Source organism: Urocampus carinirostris, chromosome 16 (genome assembly GCF_059441175.1).
Source record: "Urocampus carinirostris isolate Australia breed hairy pipefish chromosome 16, RoL_Ucar_1.0, whole genome shotgun sequence".
Taxonomy (NCBI): Eukaryota; Metazoa; Chordata; class Actinopteri; order Syngnathiformes; family Syngnathidae; genus Urocampus; species Urocampus carinirostris.
The window spans coordinates 22,010,588-22,027,219 of NC_142364.1; the positions used below are offsets into that span (position 1 = coordinate 22,010,588).

At 42.3% G+C, this 16,632-nt stretch overlaps 1 protein-coding gene across 1 annotated transcript in view; it reads right to left on the reverse strand.

The window, feature by feature from the left end:
* The window catches only part of nacc2 (NACC family member 2), a 68,197-nt gene extending 53,634 nt beyond the window's left edge, over window positions 1-14,563 (reverse strand). Inside the window, exon 1 of the mRNA XM_088356102.1 lies at window positions 13,992-14,563. The gene's annotated coding sequence lies outside the window, so the exon portion shown is untranslated. The remainder of the gene's footprint in view (window positions 1-13,991) is intronic.
* Between the last annotated feature and the right edge of the window lie 2,069 nt (window positions 14,564-16,632).

Sequence of the window (16,632 nt, forward strand, 5' to 3'; positions counted from 1 at the left end):
TATACATGTAGAGATGCCTCACCCTGTTGGAAAAACATGTCCGGCAACAATAGTCAACAATGAATTCCATTTGACTAACAGTTACAGCCATAGTTTAAAATGACAATTCCTTAGAGCCAAAATTTGCTACTGTAGTGTGTTGTTGCCATGTGCAGATATAAAGTGTCACTCTTTATGTTAACTTTAGTCCCATGTATACGCGTTACCTGATGCAACAGAAACAACATGTAACACTTACCATCGTCAACCTACACATCGCCCGGATTTTGGTACTACTGGAACATCATTTTATACATACAAATAATGTTGGCACTGAAGGAACCCCATCGCCCAGGGATGTCAAACTCAGTTTGGCTCTTGGGCCGAATACAGACTTTCTGTTTTCAGGCGGACCGGATCAGTAAGAGAACATCAACTCAATTTTTTTAGGTTTGTTTTTCAGTATTATGCCCTATTATTCAGCGTACATGTTTGTAGCTTACCCTACAGATATTATAATCACGGATGGCAAGGTATCCATAATTCAGCAACAAAGGGGAAAACATGTTTTTGCTATACAAACTCAACAATCACGTCTAGCGCCAGAGAGAGTATTAAGTTTGCATTTATTTGAAATAAAGTCATAACTTTTGATAAAAATGATGGACTTACTTCTTTTTCAGACATACTCAAAACCTCATGGCAGGCTGGATTAAATCGTCCAATGGGCTGGATCCCGCTTGTGTGCCATATGTTTGACATGACTGCTATAGTCAATTGGCACATAGACCGCATTTTGGCACTGATGGAACCCCAGAGTCAAAATGTACATGGACCGAGTTTTGGCCCTAATGTAACCCCATAGTACGTGTTCACATGTACAACAACATATCATTAGGCATAAAGACAGGGTTATGGCACTAATGGAACACCATTCCCAATAACTTTTTTGCTTATGGGGTTCCATTTGTGCTAAAAGTTTCAAAATCTGCCATTGTGTAGTTTGACAATATGTGTCTTCCATGAGTGCTGCGAGATGTTGCTTAGTGCGTATGTTAAATGTTGTTGCCTGTATCAACGTCAACTTTCGTTGGATGTGTGCACATGTTACATTTTCGTGTAGATTTCATGTTGGCACAATTTTGCACTAATGGACGGTCATTTTAACTAAGACAGAATTTTGGTAATGGAACCCCCATAGTACATGTAACACGTATACATGTAGAACGGCAGTTGACACAAACACGAGCAACGACACTTAAATACACACAGCAAGCTACGTCACAAGTTGACAGGTGAACAGGCGCATGGACATAGTTTTGGCCAAATGGCCTAATATGTTTTTGCTGAGCCCATTTTTCCAAACAGAACAAACAAAAAGAAAATGAAGTAAATTGGAGACTATTACGAGTGAGGATTAAAATAAATATACAAGATTGCAGTAACCCCAATCATTAGTAACTGTATTATCCTGGCACATGCGTCCGCCTATTTGATGAACTTGCAAACATACAGTCCACAGAAAGGTGTAGGAAGCAATACCCAAGTGTGCCGTCTTACCTCAATTAAAAAACAAAGAAAAAGGAAATAAGTAAAGCCTGTCATAAAATTTGGTGACAGCAAATTGTGCAACCTGGAATAAGAAATAAATAAGGAGGAATACGAAGAAATCAGGTTGTAAAAAGTATTGACACTTTCTTTCATACATTACTTCCTCCCAATATTTCCAGTATGTCAGCAACAAAGCAAACCAGCAAGTCCTAGTGGCTATCCAAGAAATAACAATTTTAGAGAAACTTGTATGACAATACTAAAAAGGACCTGTCCTTCATGAGCCATTACATCTGACCCATTGTTACGTGTTAAGTCACTGAACGGCTACCAGGGTTAGCTTCATGCTTGGTGAATGTGGTTTATTTTGTATTATTTGGATATTTGTCACCTTTAACAAAGTTTTGGAAATTATTTTTAATCCCCACTTTATTAAAAATTATATCAAAGTAGTAACTATTTTCCTGGTTGGGCCTACCAGTAGTACAAAGTAGGTACAATTTAGCACCTGACAACCCAAATGCGTCTTAAGGTCACATTTCTTAATCCAGGGCTTGCACATATTTACATGGCCAGATTCAAGCACTTTTAAAGGACTTTCAAAGATAATTTTCAAATTTCTCAAGTACTATTAAATAAGAAACCATGTATTTTGCAAAAGCCACAATTATATTTGCGATTTACTGTACATATACGATTTTCAATCTTGCGTGTGCATTTATCAAGACATTATTTTTAGATCTCGAGTCAATGGCGAATATATCTGTATATCTCCGTAAAGATTTCTCAGACAAATTGCTCCGCATATAGGTGTTGGATAAAAATGACAGGAATATGTTCAGAAGCGGGAAGTTCTTCCCATTCCAATTCACCACTGGGAAACACTACCTTAATTTTTTTGCATGGCCCATAATAAATGTCCATAATCGAAGCGTATCCTTGCACAAATACAACTTTCATAGTGCCGTGTTTAGGTGTAGCATGCACTTGTCCTCTTGAGGGCAAAACGTAGGGGACGATGATGATTCATATGAAAATGCCATACAAACTAACCCCAGCTGTATTTGTTCAATGGGGAAGAAGAAAAGCCAATACACCTGAGAGCAGAGTCAGGGTCATTTTAAACAGACTTGTTGAGAAACATGGCAACAAGCATTTACAAGCACTTCACCCAACATTCAAGCACTTTTCAATCTCTGAAAAGACATTAAAAATCAAGTATATTTAAGGATTTCAAGCGCCCGTATGAACCCTGATAAAATTGGAGCAAAAGCAAAGTATTAGATGAAAAAAAAATATTACTCTTTTCAATTAATTGCAACTTTTTTCGATTAATTTTGGCTGAAAAGATAGCCAAGCATACAAAGCTAGGCCCATATTTATCATTAAAAAATTGCTATTCTTTGAATTAGCCAGTCGAAAGAGTGGGTTTTGCAGTAACTCATTTATATGATGCAGGGTAGGCAGATTCAATGAAGGAAATAAAATTCCATGGAATCATTTGTTAAAAATAGTTTCATTTACTTGTTCTTCTTCTACCATGACAGCACTAATTAACACTAGAGCCTCAAATAAGATAATCAATATGTTTTTCAAAGCAGCGTAGTTTTTGAGTCATCTTATGAAAACTAGAGGTCAACCAATATTTGGGCAGCCCGATAATCAGCACAGATGTTTATTGATTTGATGGATATCAGTATCGGCATTTTTATCCAACCGACGAGCTGATTATTAAGTCTCATGCAACCGAGACTCTTCCTCTGCTGCTCCTACTACTAATTTTTTGTCCTGCACTGTTAGTTTCTGGTTTAACGAATGATTAGTCCTGTTAGTTGAGTTGAAATTCCAATTTACTGTAAAAGGTTTCAAGGGGGCTATTTCAATTTTTATGTACCTTGATAAGAGTTGCTGCAATTGTATTTTTTGCACTGTTAGTTTTTGGTTTAAGTGAAAGATAAGCCATGTTAGGTGTGTTGAAATTTTATTTTTTTATCTGTAAAAGGTTCCAGGTTTTATTTGAATTCATAATAAACATTTTTTGTTTCTGTTTACGTTATTAAACATTTCTTACCCCAATTTTTAAGCTTTTACAGCAAATGAATATCAGCTCCAAATATTGGTTATCGCACTCCTATTAATACTAATAATAAAACCCATATCGGTCGATCCCTAATTAATAGAAGCAGGCTACATCATGACAAAATGCACCATTGTAAATCTGTTTTCCTGAAGCTATAGCAATGTTGAAAAGTCATTCAGTTTTGCTTTAACAATGACACAGCAAAAACACTCAAATGCAACTTAAAGGTACACTTGCACAACCTAATGAGATCCCATTGTTGCTGAAACATTTGGCACCTGGGAGGAATGAATGCATGCAGAGGAAGAACACATTTCAGCCAACACCTCCAAAGGAGAGATTCATAGCTATACTGTTTGCTATGATGCTGACTGAAAACAAAGACGAGTGGGAAGATTTCACAGTTGACTCATAGCCAGCGACAAGCCCCAACACACTCGTGCATGCACCCATGCACACACACACCCCATACCAATACCAACATGCAAAACGACACACATGGCAATGGAATACAAGAAAATGAGCCTTCCACCCGCATGCCATATATGGTGAGTCAGCACTGCGGCTCAGAAAAGAGATGATAGGCAAACATTCACATTAATCAGGGAGGGCCCATTTAGTTCATGAGTAAAATTCTCACCTATGCTTATGATACATGAAATTCCCTTGTATCTTGGGTAAAGGATTATCAATCATATCACTTAAGTTTAACAAAAGGTGCAACGAAAGGTAGCACAAAACTATATGAGATGGCAGTGTCTGAAAACTTCTGCCCGGTTGGCCGGGGCGTTCATCTTTTACGTCGGCCGTACAACTTACACAATGTCTCTGCCCGGGGGGGCCAACAACTTTTTAAGAAAAACTTTAGGGTTTTTTTTCCTTTCTTTTTTTCAAATCAAACGTTTGCTTTATTCTGATTTCGAAATCTTCGTTCGGTTTGGAAATTTCTGAATTTCAGTTTGTTTGGCAATTTGCATACTCGGCAGCCGATCAGAAGCCTGCATCGAATAACTTTGTGCTTCCGGACTTTCCAGAGCGTTATATAAGGTCGTGCATTTGCATATTATTTTCCAAAGTACACGCACAGAGAACACAAGAAAAATCGATAAGTGGTTAGGAATCAAGCCAAAACCTCAACCCTAAAAGAAATATTCGAAAGAAGCTAACGAAATTTATGACGCTACAAAACGTAAACTTACATTAAAAGCATCGTGGAAAGAGGAGTTCACGTGGCCTGTAGCAGACGACGCAACCTGAACATTGCATGAATGAAGATGAGTAAATACAGGTACATACTGATGGCAGATGGAAAACAGCGATGTCATATCCATGCAATGAATGTTATGACTAGATTTATAAGTATTGTTCTGTTATATATTCTGATTATCAATCCTTAATACTTTGCAACAATGTTGTTGTTTTTTGCGATTAGTCGTCTTATTGTGTTAAGTTGTGAAAAATGGGGCAGGCAACTTTATGGCCGGGCAGGCAACTTTTCAGAGTTGTCTGCCCTGGTGTCTGGTAACTTTTTGTCATGAGTTTCAGACACTGGAGATGGTGTGAGTTTGAAAGAAAACATCAAAAATCTACTCAACGCCATTCTTTATAAATCCTGCTTCTAAATGCCACATAAAGTACCAGCAGTAAGTGTGTTTCATGGCATCTTTGGGCATTGTATATTGTTGGATAAAAATGGATTGTTTACAAGACCGTAAGCGCAGAGGGACTGCTACACCAACACTGGGCTGTGGAACATTTGTGTTTTATTATTTGCTGTTTCTCTTTCTAAATTATTTATTTTTTGTTGAATGTTCATATTTCCCATTAAAATATATTTTATGTACCCCCATTAACTCCTTGAGTGCCAAGTACCTCTTATGATTTACTCTTAGAAAATGAAAAGAACACTGCATGGCCCGAACTTGACGTGACCACGAGGAGTCAGTGTTTCCGATACCATGTAAAAACTTTGGCGAGTTTTGTTTTGCTTATACAGTGAATATACACATTTTAACTCATGGATTGGGTGAGTGTTATACCGAGGTTTTACAGTTGTCCATAAGCAAAGATTGTTCAGTTAACAAATATCGCTGACCTCATTTTCTCAGCATTGGATGTGACGAGAATCAAACCTGAATCACGACAGTGAGAGCGCCGAATCCTAACCATTAGGCTACTAGAGTTGTAGATGACGAGGCAAAATGCATTCTATTTCATGTAATTATCACTTTTTTTTATTAACGGTGCCACGCTGTACAATGTAATTATGGAAAATTATGGGAAAGAGTTCGGCCAAAACGATGTTGTAAACATGGTACCATGAGTAAATAGTGTGATAATGAGATGAAATCTAACGCCTTTTCCTATGTACGGTAATATAGATCCCTAGAGTTCTAGTGATTACATAGTATTTGGGCTTGTTTTTATTATTGTGGTTATTGTTATTATTAGGCGGGTGTTCCTGTACATTGAGACGTACAACCAAACCCCAATAACCACGATAGCGATTTCTCGGGATATGTGCAAGTTTTTGTCCTACCCATCAAATGTGCCTTTTGAAAGCAAAGATACATTCAATTGAAAATGATGAGTACTGAAGATTTTCATTTTTATTTAGTTTTATTTGATGTTGTTAGTTTTCCCTTTTAACACCGCCTCAATCAATTCCCCAGACGTGATAAAAATCCACGGAACACACGCTGGTGATCAACTTTTCCCTGCGCTCTTCTGATTTTCTTCAGAGTCCCATTTAATTGATCAATTCATTTTCACTGTAATGAGTAGCTGAAGTCAGAGCTGTGGTCTTGCTTTTGGTGGCCAGTTGCGCGTCTTGCAGCTTGACTGAGCGATTACAATAGCCTATGAAATTTGTGCACACACCTCTTGCAAACTTTGCCACGCCTTTATTGGCTGATGCCATTAAAACTTGCTTCTGATTGGATGGCTCTATTAAACCCCGAAATGTGAGAATTCTTGTTGGCCTAACACTCCATTGCTCAAATAACAATTTGGAGCTATAAATCCTTAAAAAAAAAAAAATACAGTGTTTTGCGGTTAAACTATCGCACTACCTCACATTGCTACCAGCTTGGTAGCCTAGATGGTAGGGCACCCGCTCCAAAACTAGGTCGCTGGTTCCAGCCTCGGCCGAGGCATACCTGAGACATTGACATTGGTACTCATTGCCTCCCTGCTTGGCGCTCGGCATTAAGGGTTGGAATTGGGGGGTTTGGTCACCTAATGACTCCCAACACATCTAAAATGGCAGCGCCCTGTTTGGCTGCAGCTGCATCAGCTCGCTACAGTTTAACTATACGGGTCAGGTGTATCGACATTTTGTTCTGTGTCCATGGTTACAAAGAATGACAATAAAAGTAAATTCTATTCTATTCCAATATCAATTAGATTTCAGTTAATCCTGCAGCCCTAATGCGAACTCTCATTTTATATCATCAGTAAAGGTTCTGTTTTCAATAATTCTGAGTTTCAGTGTTGGTTTTAATTGATTATAAAGAAGACAAAATTACTGTCAGATCAGCCGAGAGATAGTAGGATGGCTCGACAAGGTAGGACCATTCCACAGAACACCGGGCTGCGAGAATATATTCAGACACCAAACCAATCTGTAGTACAAAAAAGGTTGCCAACTATTGGTTTAAACTACGTGGGCAAATGTATTTCGCCAATGTGGCCCATAGGTTACAAGCCCAACGGAACCCAACAAAACAAAATAAACAAAAACAGTAATAATGATGCCTTGTGTGGAAAGAGAAGAGCTGAAAAAATCATAAAAGAAGACTAGCATTTTTTTAATGGAGGAAATGATAATTTATGTCGTCGGGCAGACAAGTGCAGTGGAATTTTTTTCAACTGTTTATGTGCTTCTCACAAGCGCTCTGAAGCCTCAAATGGGATTGAAAAGTGCTGCCGTTCTCTCTCCTTGACACCCCCCCTTTTTCACCCTCCTCCCCTCCCCGGGCCCCCTCCTGGAATGCTGTATAGTGCAAGGCCTATGGAGGAAGGGCATCCCGGGACACAGCTAGTGCGCACACACGCATATAACAGGCACAAATACAGCTGCCGAGAGCCGTCACGACCCTCTGGAGGAGCGCCAAGGCAATGGAAGCTTTAGCAAGAAAGGAAACAAGCAAGCACATGAACTTTTTCACGTGTGTGCGAGCTATTGTCTGTTAGTGCATGTGCTTGTGGTAATCATAAACATGAAAGTCGCCTCTGTGTCTGCTTTGGATAACATTTAGTGTAGTCTCTCACATTAAAAATAACAAGAAAAAAGCCTCAAACTATCGCAAATCAAAATTCCTACGGCCCCTCAACGAATCAAAGTGCTTCAAATTATATAGAATGCACAGTGGTGTGCACAGATATGACAGAAGGTGCAAGAGAGCTGGTGCACCTCTTCTCTATATTCTGTCTCAACTGTCTATTCATTTATTAAGTTCATTATTTCCCTGATCTGATAAAAACATATCTGCAGCAAAAAAAAAGTTTTTATTTTTCTTGGTTGCCTGCTTGTTCAAGGGATGCCATTCACAAACTATTTTCACAAAATTAAAATATGAGCAACTGTTTACAGCTTTAAAGGAGCTGTGCAGAATTTAGAACTTTGTTACTCTCTGCCGCCATCTCCTGACGTCAAGTCATGATTGCAGCCTTAATCAGCGCATTTATGAAACAGTATGTCAGAAAAGTGATTACATCCCTTACATTTCCGCAGATGATTATGTTTAGTTGAACAACAATGAAGAAACATTGCTTGGACACAATAAAAGGTAGTCTGTGTAAAGCTTATATAGCAGTGTATATTTATTTCTACCCTAAAAAAAAAACTCAAAATATAGCCATTAGTAGCTAAGCCTCTGGTAACAAAGTGAGTACACCTTTAAGTAAAAGTTCCTGAAGTTCAATATTTTGTGTGGCCACCATTACTTTGCAGAGCCACTTTAATCCTCCTGGCCACGGATTTCACTAAAGCCTCATAAATTGCCATAGGAATGCTCTTCCACTCCTCCTTTATTGACCTCGGGGATATTCAAGATCTTGTGCTTCTCCTCCTTCAGCTTGAAATTGCCCCAAAGGTGTTCTATTGGATTTAGATCCAGAGACATGCTTGGCCAGTTCATCCCCTCTACCCCTTTTAGAAAAGCCTTGGGCGTCTTAGAAGTGTATTTAGGGTCATTGTTAGGCTAGAACATTACCCTGCAACCCAGTTTCTGGTGGGACCATTTCTTGCGCCAGTATTTCACAGTACAAGCTTGAGTTCACGTTTTCCTCACTGAAATGCAACTCCCCAGTCCCAGTTGCACTCATACAGCCCCAAACCATGACATTGCCAACACCATGCTTGACTCTAAGGCACGACACAAACATGTTTGTACTCCGCACCTGGTTGCCGCCACACGTTTCATACCATCTGAGCCAAATAAATGAATCTTTGTCAATTGAGACCAGAGGATATATTTCAAGTAAGCCATGGCATTTGTTAACATTCTTTTTTCATCGTGGCAAAGCGATATTTCAGATTCAGATTTTCAGATTCAGATTCAGATTTACTTTATTGTCATTCTAGTACACGTGTATACAGAACGAAATGTCGATACATCTGACCCGCACAGTTTCCTTGAATGTACAGATATAAATAAAATGTTGTATTGAGTTGTAGTATTGAGTGCTAATAATATACTAAATAATTATGGCTATGTATAGTATTTTACAGTAGCGCAAATAGTGCAAGAGGAGTAGCCAACCAGATGTGCAAGATGGGCAGTCAGGTAAACAGTCAGGTAAACAGAACAATAACACTGTAACAATAACACTGTAAGTACAATAGTGCAGAGAAACAGATGTGCAAGGAGTGGCTAGCTATACAGAACTGCCAGTAGTGCGAAAAGTCAAACAGAACCCACAGATGTACAGATTAGCAGCAGTTTAGATTTACTATGTGTTTGAGTGACCATTTAACAGTCTAATGGCCAGGGGGACCAGACTATTGTGGAACCTGGTGGTCCTGCACCGCACACTGCAGTACCTCTTCCCAGAGGCTAGCAGAGTGAACAGTCCATGATGGGGGTGAGAGGGGTCCCTGATAATGTTCTTAGCTTGGGATAGGCAGCGCTTCTGGCCAATGTCCTGAATGGAGGGAAGAGAAGTCCCGATGATTTTCTCTGCTGTCCTCGTCATCCTCCTCACACTACCCCAGTCGGTAGCGCTGCAGCCTCCACACCACACAGAGATACAGCTGGTCAGGATACTCTCTATGGTGCCCCTGTAGAATGTGATGAGGGAGGGTGGGGGCAGGCGGGCTCTCCTCATCCTCCGCAGGAAGTACAGGCGCTGCTGTGCCCTCTTAACCAGTGATGCAGTGTTCACGGACCAGGTGAGTTTGTTTGTGATGTGCACCCCTAGGAACTTGATGCTGCCGACAACCTCCACAGCCTTGTTGTTGATGAAAAGTGGGGCATGGTTGGGCTGTTTTTTTCTGAAGTCGACAATGATCTCTTTAGTTTTGTCAACATTCAGGACCAGGCTGTTGTCCCTGCACCAGCCCACCAACTGCTCCACCTCCTCTCTGTAGGCCAGGTCGTTGTCGTCCCTGATGAGGCCCACCACTGTTGTGTCTTCCGCAAACTTCACGATGTGGTTTGTGGCGGACCTAGGGACGCAGTCGTGTGTCATCAGGGTGAACAGCAAGGGGCTCAGGACACAGCCTTGGGGGGAGCCCGTGCTGAGGTTGATGACATCGGAGATGTTCTGACCAATCCGCACTGACTGGGGTCTGTCAGTGAGGAAGTCCAGCAGCCAGTTCCGCAGGAGGGTGTTGAAACCCAGGAGTCTCATTTTGTCTACCAGGTGTTGTGGGATGATGGTGTTGAATGCTGAACTGAAGTCCAGGAACAGCATCCGCACATGGGTGTTCTTCTCCTCTAGGTGTGTCAGGCTCAGGTGAAGCGCAGAGGAGATGGCATCCCCGGTGGAGCGGTTTGTCCGGTAGGCAAACTGAAAGGGGTCGAGTGAGGAGGGGAGACTGGAGGTGATGTGCTCTTTAACCAGTCTCTCAAAGCACTTCATTATGATGGGAGTCAGTGCAACGGGCCGGTAATCGTTGAATGATAAGATCTGGGGTTTCTTTGGCACTGGGATGATGGTGGCAATCTTAAAGCATGATGGTACTGTGGCTTGGTCTAGCGAGGTGTTGAAAATGTCTGTTAGTATACAAGCCAGCTGATCGGCGCACTCCCTAAGGACCCGCCCTGGAATGTTGTCCGGGCCTGGAGCCTTCCGTGTGTTGACCCTTCTCGGGGTCTTCCTCACGTCAGTTGAGTCCAGGTGGAGCGCTCTTTCGTCCTGATTTGGAACCGCTTTCGCTGCAGGGGTGCCATTTTGTGCCTCGAACCTCCCAAAGAAGTTGTTGAGGTCATTCAGAAAGTCCATGCTAGTGTCCTGCACAGGGGCGGTGGTTGGCTTGTATCTGGTGATGGCCTGGATGCCTTTCCACTTATCCCTGGTGTTGGTTGTGGTGAGGAAACGGTCCTGGATTTTTTGACTGTGCGATCGCTTTGCTAGTCTGATAGCACGGTTCAGGTTAGCCCTCGCTGATCTCAGCGCCTCCTCGTCACCAGATTTAAAGGCAAGGTTCCGTACCTTTAGCAGTTTGCGTATCTCAGCAGTCATCCAGGGCTTCTGATTGGCACGGGTGCAGATGGTTTTGGTATTGCTGACGTCTTCTGCGCATTTACTGATGTAGGCTGACACAGACATGGCGTACTCATCAATATTTATTTTGTTGTTGTAAGTGGCAGCCGATTTAAACATGTCCCAATCTGTGCATTCAAAGCAGTCCTGTAGTGCCTCCATTGCCCCCTCAGTCCACACCCTCACCTGCTTCACTGTAGGTTTTTCTCTGGTCAGCAGGGGCTTGTATGCAGGAATTAGCATAACAGAAAGGTGATCTGATGAGCCAAGGTGGGGGCGGGGGGCTGCTCTGTATGCTCCTCTGATATTTGTGTAGGCCAAGTCTAATGTGTTCCTACCTCTTGTAGCAAAGTTGACATGCTGGTGGAAATGCGGGAGAACTGTTTTCATGTTGGCCTGGTTAAAGTCCCCCGCCGCAATGAAAATGCACTCGGTGTAAGCATGCTGCAGTTCACTCACAGTTCGGTAGAGAACGTCCATTGCCTCCTTAGTATTAGCGCTGGGTGGCACGTACACGGCAGTAATGATGGTAGCACTAAACTCCCTCGGTAGGTAGTAGGGTCTGCAGATCACCGTCAAAAGTTCAATGTTTCATGAGCAGTGATTCGAGATTATCTTAGCATTTCTACACCAGTTGTTGTTTGTATAAATGCATAGTCCGCCACCCCTGCTCTTACCGGTGAGTTCGCCGCTTCTATCAGCGCGGAAAGCAGTTAGCCCCACAATGCTAACAGCGTCATCCGGGATAGATGAGTTTAGCCATGTCTCCGTCAGAAGTTCGTCATCTCGCGGTTCGATGTAAGTTCCACTTGTAAATGGTCCAGTTTGTTGTCCAGGGAGCGAACGTTGGAGAGGAAAATAGATGGGAGAGGCGTTTTGAAGGGTTTAGCCTTCAGCCTAGCCGTTAGCCCGGCCCGACAACCTCGTTTCCTCCCCCGGTCACAGCACTTCCTCTTTCCACTTTTCTTCGCTGCTTTGTAGGCCGCTGGGTCTTGTTGACGTAGCACTCCGAGGCTAAGTAAACACTCCAGAGTGATCGTAGAAATGAGCGTTGGATTTCTGGATGTTCGCATATCCAGCAAAAAACTTCGATCGTATATTAATCTACAGTTAGAATTGTCTTTGTTCGCCCTCAAAAACTGAGTCGAAGACTGGGGTTTTTGACCAAAATAAGAGAAACTGTTGGGAGCAGATGCAGCCGCAGCCGTACAGGGCGCCGGTATCGGTAACCGAACCAGCTATGAAGAATAGGTAAGCCTCCAGACTTTCATAGGCTTTTAGATCACCGCCGGTGTATAGGGATATTCCATTTGCAATATATTGGTACAGATCTTGTGGACTTAAGTCAGGAAGACTGGACGTTTTAGTTAAATCTGTGAATATGTCAGAAGGAAAAAGGTATGGGTCGGTAACTAGCCCTGCTTTCCTTTCTCTAAATACTGCTCTTTGTGCTTTCCAACAAGGAGATCCACCCCATCTGACAGCTGCACAATGTTCGTTAAACTAGTCATTGCTAATACTGTTGTTGTCTACTAGCCTTACCCACTGAGAATAATGTTTACTGTGGTTTAATGCCGTCAGTCCTTCGTCACGTGGGCACAAAGGGTCAATACCAAACCAGATCACCTACCCAATCACAGTCAAAGGTAACAATGTAAACAGATACCTATCCCTCTGGCATGGCCACCACTACTAAAGTTGCCCTGACGAAGATAACATGATAGGATTCACAGGAACGAAACTAAACAGACTGAATGATATACCTCTACTCAAAAATAATTCTGCAGATGAAAGTTTCGGGTTACGAAGTACCTGAACAGGAAAACATTGCCTCTAGTTACAAACGAGTTTCAGAATACAAAGTCAAAACTACAGTACAGTACGCACTGCTATTTGTAGCTCCCAGAGTTGCCTGAATGCAGAGAAACTGGCTATTGCTTAAAATCTGCCTAGCAATCCAATGTGCATTCATGCTCCCAGCATTCTCTTCGTGTCACCGTCAGAGTTCAGAGTTTAGACGAGGAGGAAGTTCCAGGAAGATAGCAGAGAAGAGGACGCAGTCATCATTCAATCATCCTGCCGTGTCCTGGCTGGTTCAGCCCCTGTTATCTCTGTGTGTTATTTTTGCAAGTTCGCCCCATTTTGACTGCTCGCCATTTGCTGCACCCATCTGCGACACAACACCTAGGGATTCTGCACAAAAACTACAAAAACTTTGCTTAAAACACTCAAAACCTTTTCAACTAGCTAACATGTATAAACCAATCGGGTGACTGGCTTGCTCGGGTGCTGGTGCGCTTCACATGACGTCAAAGTTCAGGAAGTCAAAGAGGAGACAGACTGTCTTCAAAATGCATTATCTCGGTCAATAATGAGAAAATACCTATGCAACATATCTATAGAGAGATATTATGCACATTACACATGCAGTACTATTTCCATACATTTTGTATGTTTTAGAATTTGGGAATCACTTTAAAAGGTGGGCGTGTGAAACACTTTCACTGCTTGTCGTATATGAATAAAAAAGTACAGTGGGAAACATAAGGAAATGGCTTTTAAAACTTGAACGCATCACTGCAGTGTCATGTCAGCACATTAAGAGACGCATATGTATTGCGTCACGGACATAAAGTACAGCAACAACCCCAAAAATACAGTTTTTGTTTACCTGAATAGATGTAGCTAGTCCATGAACTGCCAGCCAGCGATGACAACAAAGGAAGTTAGGTTTGAAAACCAATCGAGGCCACGTCGGTCGTGCCCTCCTTCTGTCCTCTTTATCGGCTCTCTTGGATCCTCCGTAGCCGCCCGTCGCGCTCCTCCCTCCGCCACTCTCGTCCTCGGAGTGCCCGCTGCCTGGCCTCCCGCGCAGGAAGTGAAAGTCGGCTCACGCGAGCAATTGGCGGGGACGCCTGGCATCACGGCGCGTTTTGGAAACAGCGTATTGCTTTAAAGACGCAGACATTATTTTCTAGAGTGAAACACTAAAGGGGGCTATATACTGTAGCTTAGTTATGATTTATACGGAACCCTGTTCTTGTTGGTCCGTCTTTTACGGCCAAGTGAACTCGATGCACTCCAGAGGTTTAAGAGAAGCCGACAGAGGACCCTTTCATTGCCCCCGCCGGACTCCACTTTTCAAGCTGGTTTAACAATACCAGCAAAACCAATATTTTGACGTTGTGCTTTCGTGAAAAGACAAATAAATGACACCGCGCGAGAATAACCTGACCATATGTAGTCGCCTCACGTGTCCTCAGTTGACAGCGGCGGATGAGTTTCTGCGCATGCGCACTCCTTGCCGACATCCAATGGCAAAACCGACACCGTCCCCTGCTGTTGTTGTGTATAGTACATTGCTTCTTGCAATTCACTTGCAGCATCATTAATTGCATACCTGTCAACTTCCACGGCTCCATGCCCTTACAAACTGTCGTATTTTCCTTTACAAAATAATCTTACACCATATTTTGTTTCAAACGTGTTTATTTATGTAGTTTAACATGTCATATAGTACATATGGGGCTCAGGAGGTAGAGCGCTCGTCTTGGGATCAAGAGATCACAGTTCAAATCCCGGCTCCTCCGTGTTACATGTCGAAGTGTCCTTGGTTAAGACACTGAACCCCTAATCCCTCCAATAAGCAGGTTAGTGCCTTACATGGCTGCACGGCCGCTATTGGGAAATGTGTAGCACATTGAAAAGCGCTTAGGGAAGTCATTGACTTGAAAAGCGCTATATAAATGCCGGTCATTTTATGTGTTTGTTTATATCATTCTGTACATATTCTTAATAAATGATGAAATTACAAGTGTTGCTCACTCTGTATACATCGGACTTTAAGTACAACTCTGAGTCCTGCCATGTGCAAAAGTTTGCTGACGACACTGCGATCGTGGGATGTATCAGAAATGGGCAGGAGGAGGAGTACAGGAAATTGATTCAGGACTTTGTCCGATGGAGCGACGCAAACCACCTGCACCCGAACACCACCAAGACCAGGGAGATGGTGGTGAACTTCAGGAGAACCAGAACTCACCCGGTTCCTGTAACCATCAAAGGAGAATGTGTGGAATTTGTTCAGACCTACAAATACCTGGGTGGCAGCTGGACAACAAACTGGACTGGACTGCCAACACAGAAGCTCTATGTGGGAAAGGGCAAAGCAGAGTTTACTTCCTCAGAAGGCTGGCCTCCTTCAAAATCTGCAAAAAGCTCCTGAAAATATTCTATGAGACAGTTGTGGCAAGCGCCCTCTTCTATGCGACAGCGTGTTGGGGAGGCAGCGTCGAGAAGAAGGATGCCTCTCGTCTCAATAAACTGGCTAGGAAAGCGAGCTCTGTTGTGGGCAAAGAGCTGGACAGCCTAACAACAGTAGCTGAGAGACAGGCACTGGAAAAGCTGCGGTCAATCATGGACAATCCATAGCATCCACTACACAGCATTATCTCCAGACAGAAGAGCAGTTTCAGCGACAGACTGCTGTCACTGTCCTGTACTACGGACAGACTAAAGAGATCTTTTCTTCCTCATGCCATGAGGCTCTTCAACTTTACCCCGCAGAGTAAAAGCCCACATTAAACCACACCACCTACATTGCATATTACCGAATTTTATTGCAATATGTATTCTGTGTAGCACTATTTAGATATTCTATATAACACGCTACAGTGGGCATTTGCACATCACACTGGGTATTTGTATATTGTATTCTTTTTGCTTTATTATTGTACTGTTCTCAGCTCAGGGATGCTGCTGGAAATGTGAATTTCCCCCCGGGGATGAATAAAGTATCTATCTATCTATCTATCTATCTATCTATCTATCTATCTATCTATCTATCTATCTATCTATCTATCTATCTATCTATCTATCTATCTATCTATCTATCTATCTATCTATCTATCTATCTATCTATCTACTTACTACAGTGTTCTATAGTATGCCATTGTTGCCTTCTTTGCTGACATGAGCATATCTTTTGATGGTTGAAGGAGCAAAATGAACATCCATTGAGCGATATGTTTGACAGACTTCTACGTTTTTGGCGTGGCTCTTTGTATCAAAATGCGTCTTTAAATCATAGAAACCGGAGGCAGCTACTTTCACGTCTTTTTTGCAAGCAACACAATATGAATGTTCCACACCTTTCTTCGAAGCTTGTATCAATCCCTAGAAGCTTGTATCAATCTTCGAAGCTTGTATCAATCCCTGCCTCATCCATTTAACTTACAGCGTTTTAATTCAGGTTCGGCCATTGCGACTCGATGATTGTATCCAAAGAAAATTAAAAACTATGTTGTCATGTA